This window comes from Cibotium barometz, chromosome 5, assembly GCF_041138505.1.
Source record: "Cibotium barometz isolate CiBa-2024 chromosome 5, ASM4113850v1, whole genome shotgun sequence".
Lineage (NCBI taxonomy): Eukaryota > Viridiplantae > Streptophyta > Polypodiopsida > Cyatheales > Cibotiaceae > Cibotium > Cibotium barometz.
In genome coordinates, this window is record NC_141050.1 from 35810112 (window position 1) to 35816426 (window position 6315).

At 43.1% G+C, this 6315-nt stretch overlaps 1 pseudogene; it reads left to right on the plus strand.

The window, feature by feature from the left end:
• Positions 1–4219: 4219 nt before the first annotated feature.
• Positions 4220–5983, plus strand: LOC147638420 (putative L-type lectin-domain containing receptor kinase S.5; annotated as a pseudogene).
• The last annotated feature ends 332 nt before the right edge of the window (positions 5984–6315 follow it).

The window sequence follows — 6315 nt, forward strand, 5'->3', positions numbered from 1 at the left end:
CATAGAACTTGGAACCTATGATCAGAGTGCTTTGCACAGAAACAGGTTTTGAGCCAAGCGACTTTTATTTTATCTACGATCAAAGGGCTTGTGAAGTGCATCCCAGTATGTTTCATTCATGCAAAGAGGGAGTGCCGATGTACACTAAGCCCTTTGTCATTATCCATCTACCTATTGACATACACAATACTTTGTTGATAGATGATACCCCTCTGAAGGGGATATTTAATCCATAGCACACTTGTATATCACCCCTACCTTTTGAGGGAGATGTAGATGATACCCCTCTGAAGGGGATATTTAATCCATAGCACACTTGTATATCACCCCTACCTTTTGAGGGAGATGTAGATGATAGGTTTTTGGAACAGACACTAATTCCTTATTCAAAAGGCTTGTACGATTTTTCTAGCACAATCCCAGAATATGTAAAAAATAATCCATTTAATTGAAGTAATTTCTTATAAATCAAAGTTATGACTCGTATACATTGCTTGCTTTCTTTCATTGCTAATATAAAAAAGAAGTACTGATAATATAAAATGATGTACATTGTCTTGCAATCAAAAGTGTTGATAACATAAAAAAGTACATTGTCTTGGATCAAAATTACATGGGTAACTGAAGTTACATAGGAATGATAATTACTTTGTTCTGCAAATCTTTGCAAATAATTGTCTTTTCTCTTCTCTACAGCACCTTTCTTCCATTGTGAAAGAAAGAAAACTCTGATGGCATCTCATGTATGCATTCGTCTATGATATCTTTCCTCAAATGCTGTAGACTCCCTGACTGAAATGACTGTGAGCAAGGTTGAGTTTGCATCATATACTTCAATATCTGTCACTTTGTTACCCTCTAAACTGGCCGCTTCTTGATCCATTGGAACTAGCTCCCCTTTGTAACGAGATCGTTTGTACCAATATGACATGATGAATGTTTGTGTTGCTCTTAACATTCAGTGTCTCTGATGTGATCTCGCAATGGAACTAGCTCCCCTTTGATGTAACGAGATCGTTTGTACCAATATGACATGATGAATGTTTGTGTTGCTATCATGTACTTAACATTCAGTGTCTCTGATGCGATCTCGCAATGGATCTCTTCATGCACTTTCCTGTCCCAACTCTTGTCAAGTAAGGTTGCCAAGAATGTAGAATCTAGATTTTTGCAAATGAGCATAGTATTTGCAATTTTAACCTCACAGACATTAAAAAGCTCCACAAAAATAGTTATTGGCAGGTAAAGCATAATTTTCACTATTCATGTGGGGCTACTCCCTCTTAGTGATTGCTGCACGTCTTTGTAAAGCTTACTCTTAATAGATTCTATAATGCATGAATCAAGAATTAGCCAATCTATGTGATTCCAATCTACTTGGAGAGGCAGATTTTCTAAGCATCCATGGGTATTGTCTTTGTCCAGCAAATAGTAAAAGTGGTCATTAAAAAAAAATACTTGCATCTGCAAAGCTTCTTTTACTCCTCCCCTCATACTGCAGCTGCCCAATGTGTGCATGTACCACAATCATGATCCCATTGATGCATTCAATTGGTTGCCACTCTTCATATATGATGAGGGATACACATTTACATACACAAACAATTGAACCCGAGAATGGGAACAATAATTCAATGATTAATGGTATTAATACTGATAACAATAATGAATTGCTTTTAGGTTCAGAGGATTACAATTTATTTTATGTGGTTGCAAGGATGGTTGATCCTCTCTAGCTCGTTGTGCATGTAGCACAAGCACCTCCTTTATAGTTGTCCTTCCGCTCTCTATCTTGAAGTCTTTGATTCTACCCTTCCATGAAAATATGAAAATGTTCTTGCTGCTTGTATGTTTTCACCTTCTTAGTTGCATAAGCACCCAAGTTCCCTTGGTTATCCATTGGTTCTGTTCATTGACTGTGTTGGAGATAAGTACAGAAAACATTGATGATCTAGGTCTCCTTGGCCTTTGAAGTGTTTTGTCAATGTCGTCCGATGTGTAGGGTATGACTGACATGATATGAACCGATGGTCTGTAGCCATTGTTTATAAAAAATATACAGAACTGAAAGATTAGAGTAGAAGGATGAAGGAAAGCAGTGCGTAGCTACGAGAATGAAGAGAGCAAAACAAGAAGAAGAATACATACGAAGGTAGTTCACTTTAAAATTTCCCTCCTCGTCGACAAGAAAAGACAAGATATCGAGGATGAAAAATTCTCCATATGTACTTGGGCAGGCGTCTTCAATGCAATTTTTGTCAGATTCTCCAAAAAGTTATTTATTTAAGATGAATACGATTGTTTTTGGAATAAACATAAAAACTTTTTTAGACTTTTTAAATGAATATAGCTAATTTTCAACGTTACGTTGCCTGCTTGCTCATTGGTTGGCGGCTATTTTCTCTCTCTTCTAAAAGGCCCTCCAAATGACCTCCGAAATGTTCTACTGCATCTCAAAGGCCCAAGAATGTTTAGAGCTTGTAGAGTCTACCCTATGCCAATGATAGCGAGAAAGGAGATCATGAGGGTTAAGCACTCTTCATGATATTTTCAAAGGCAACTTTATACATATACTTCTATATGGTCAGTAAGTAAGGTGATGAAGCAACACTTCACACATGTACTAATATACTTCTATGTGGTCAGCAAGGTGATGAAGCAAGACTTCACGTATATAAATTTTCCTTCGTTTTTGCAGCAATCAAATGTGAAGTACTTTGGTTCCTACCCAAGTTTAGCCCACTACGTGTGATACTGTAAGGTTAGTTTTGGATGTTTATGGTTATTTGGGTTGCGGATTGCCTTAGTTATAGATATTAAGACTTAAAGATTTGTAACTATTGTTTTTGATAATAGAAATAGCACTTGCCACAATTTCATAACATGTTTCCTACATGATTTTCAAGTTTGAGCCTAAAAAATATTTATTTTTCTCACGAATAATTTTTGTGGAGATATAATATCCATAGGTTTCCTCTCTCTCTCTCTCTCTGTGTCTCTCTCTCTCTCTCTCTCTCTCTCTCTCTCTCTCTCTCTCTCTCTCTCACACACACACACACACACACACACAACAATCTAATCAAAAGCCAAATAGGTAATGAAAACAAGGTTATATTCTCCAATTTTTTGATAATTTAAAAATAATTTAAAAATATAAAAATTAAATATTTTTAGTAATTAAAAGTAATTATTATTGAAAAATAAATATAATTACTTTCAAAAAACAGATTTAAGTCTTTATCTCTTCATTATTACAATACACTAGCTCTTTCTCTCCCTCACCTATAGAATTGAGTTCCATGCAAGTCACTTAAGCAATCACTCTCTTATTAATAAAACCTTCCCATTTCAAAACATAAGAAACAACATCTTTCAACATCTCTCACAACTTTGTGTGGAAGACACTTTCAAATTTCCATGTATTGATGCAAGGGAACATACCAATGCACATTCAGTGCACATACCGACAACAATATCGATGACTTCTATCGATACAAACACTGACGATAGTATTGAGGCTCATAAGATCACATGCCTGAAAGAAAGAAAAATGTCGGTACTAGGTAGATCTCTTGTAGTGATTATCTAAGACTTTATGATAATAAAACTACTAACTCCTAAGTCTTAGCATTTGATAGTTGTGATAAACATTTGGTGCCAAATTAAACATTGAAGGTGGTGGATTTCATGGTTGGGGTTGCAAATTGCCCCTTTGAAACTTAATAAATTGTATTGAAAATATTTGGTGCCAAATTAAATATTAAACCTGGATTTCATGGTTGGGGTTGCACATTTGAAACTTAATAAATTGTATTGAGGCGGTTTAATAATATTATTATTTTGACAACACGGCACTACAGCAGGGGTTTTAAAATATTATTCTTGACAACACGATAATGAAATCATTACAACCCCAGCTCAGGAACAACCCCTACTGAAAGTCGACACGAAGAACTGCTATCGGCCAGTAAGAGGCTCCGTTGAGAAGGCGAGGGAAGACGCCCGAGGGGGGAGGGAGAGACCAAAAGCTAGAGGGGGAGGCGGAGGCGGAGGCGGAGGCGGAGAAGGGATGAGGAGAGGGCATGGACGACTTCGTGGATGGAGGAGCGGGAAGGAGGGTCCACCGTTCACATTCTTTCTGATTCTCTGGCTGTCTTGCCTCGCCCGGAGCAGGTCGCAAGATCTCGACTTCTCCTTCGATAGTTTCACACCAAGCGACATGCCTTCGCTGGACTTCTCGGCAAGAAGCTCTGGTATCCACCTTGGTGCACTGCAGGTGACCTACGACACGGGCTCGGACAGAATAGAAGTCTACAACAGCTCTGGACAAATCACAGACTACAAATCCCCGAGGATTTGGGATCCCGAATACAACTACACAGCATCTTTCAACACCTGCTTTCTGCTGAATATGGGGGCCAATGGGGACCGGTGGTAGCAATGCCACAAGCGAGGGTATGACGTTTCTCTTGAGCTAGCATAGGGGAAATGAAACAGACGTTGAGAACGGCTATGGGGAGTGGCTTGGTCTCTTCAATGCGAGCCTTGATGCAAGCCCTGGAGGCGCTGATAGCATGCAGAGGCTTGTGGCGGTAGAATTTGATACCTTCAAGGACGCCTTTGATCCGGATAGTAATCATGTGGGCGTCAACATCCACAGCGTAGTTTCCATCATTAACCAGTCTCTCACCCCTCAGAATGTCTCCCTCAACCGCAATACAAGCACCAATAGCAGCGTCTGGATCGACTACGACGGACATGGCCACATGCTTGATGTGTACCTAGCTAATGATGGACCCAACATGGACAAGCCAGTCTGCCCACTGCCCAGTGATCTCTCAGTTCGAAATCAACCTCCGTCAGTATCTCCCAGAAATAGTCTATGTGGGCTTCTCTGCTTCTACAGGGACTGCTTCAGAAACCCATTGTGTTCTCGTCTGGAATTTCACTGCTGAAGGCTTCCCTGTCTCCTCCGGGAGCACAGCTCTTGCGCCGCTTCTTGTCGGACTGATTGCCGGTGGCGCAGCTCTGATAGTTTTGCTGTTTGTCGTGACTATGCTTATCCTGGTGTCAAGAAAGAGGAGGAGGAGGGCTGATCTGTTGCGCCAGAATTGGGCCAACCTAAACTTCGGCCCTTGAAAGTTCACCTACAGGGAGCTGAGGAAAGCGACTAACAACTTCAGCGCCAGTTGCCTTCTAGGAGAAGGTGGCTTCGGGGCGGTCTACAGAGGGGCGTTGCCATCGGACAAGTCAGCAGTGGCCGTGAAATGTCTATCGCAGCAGTCGAAGCAGGGCGTCCAGGAGTTCATAGCGGAGGTGACCATCATAGGCAGACTACGCCACAAGAACCTAGTGCAGCTGCTTGGATGGTGCCACGACCGCGGGCGAGGGAGCTGCTGCTGGTGTACGAGTACGTGCCCAACGGGAGCCTGGACAAGTGGCTTAAAGTTGAAGGCGGACATGAGGTGCTTGGGTGGGAGAGGAGGTACCATGTGTACAAGGGTTTGGCGGCAGGTCTGCTCTACCTGCATGAAGAGTGGGAAATGATTGTAGTGCACAGAGATCTCAAGCCCAGCAATTTGATGTTGGACGCCGATTTCAATGCTAGGTTGGGCGATTTCGGCTTGGCAAGGTTGATCGAGGGCAGGGACGCCAGCGCTGGGGTAGAGACCAGGACCATCGCCGGCACGCCAGGGTACATGGCGCCCGAATGCACGGAGACGGGGATGGTGACAAGAGAGTCTGACCTATATAGCTTTGGGGCGCGGTGGCGGTAGAGTTGGCGATCGGGCGACGCCTTTCAGCTGAGGTACTGCGCTCACTGTGGGCGCTCCACCAGGAGGGCCGACTACTAGAGGCAGCGGACAAACGCCTTGCTTCATATGATGCGAAGGAGATGGAGCTCCTGCTCATGCTGGGCCTAGCTTGCTGCCACCTCCTTCCGGGTGGGGATATATTTCGTGCACTCCCCCTTGTCCTATAGCGGGGGAGTGCACGAAACACTTTACACACGGAGCCAGCTCAGCGACGCTTACCCCCTCTCATGCCAGCTCAGCGACGCTTACCTGTACGCCTGCATTAGCATTTACTCCTCCAGCCAATCCCCACCCCTGATGGTAAGCTTTCCTGTGATGCTCTGAGATGAGCTTTCCTGTGAACGCACTTGTAAAGGAGGCCACAGAAGAACCCCAATTCTGGTTCCCGCCGGGTGGGGATATATTTCGTGCACTCCCCCTTGTCCTGTAGCGGGGGAGTGCACGAAACACTTTACACACGGAGCCAGCTCAGCGATGCTTACCCCCTCTCATGCCAGCT